Source organism: Lycium ferocissimum, chromosome 3 (assembly GCF_029784015.1).
Source record: "Lycium ferocissimum isolate CSIRO_LF1 chromosome 3, AGI_CSIRO_Lferr_CH_V1, whole genome shotgun sequence".
Taxonomy (NCBI): domain Eukaryota; kingdom Viridiplantae; phylum Streptophyta; class Magnoliopsida; order Solanales; family Solanaceae; genus Lycium; species Lycium ferocissimum.
The window spans coordinates 40183463-40183990 of record NC_081344.1 but is presented as its reverse complement, the minus strand read 5'-3'; positions in this window follow the sequence as shown (position 1 = coordinate 40183990).

Below are 528 nucleotides of genomic sequence, written 5' to 3'. Positions count from 1 at the left end.
TATTTTGTCTTCTTGTGTTTTAGGTGCTCTTGTACCTGCCTAGACTAGATCCCGGGGGATTCTTTCGGATTTTGTTGTATTTGAAGCGAGTCTGTAAAAAGTGTCTATTTTAAATTCTGTAATTTTTAAAGATGGTTGTCGGATGCTTTTAAGGGTTGGGTTTATTGGTAAGGGTTCGCCTACTACGTTAGTAATATGGTAGGTGCCCGTACGACCCATGGTTTGGGTCATGACAGAATCAGTCGATATTCCGTCTCCTCTAAGTCGGTCATAGAATAGCTTGAGTCTCTAGTTGCATACGAACTAGTTCCTTGAAGCAGTTCTTTGATGAATGTTGCGACTGCTTCACTAAGTCCTTTGGTGCTCTGATTGGATATTTGGTTCTTCAAATGATTTTTTCTCTAGTTGATTGTCTTGGGTATATTGTTTATCAAATCATCATAACTTCAATGTATATATATCATAATTAGTGAGCCAGCAGCTACTCGACAATTTCCCCCTTTTTAATGATGAAAAACACATAAAAAA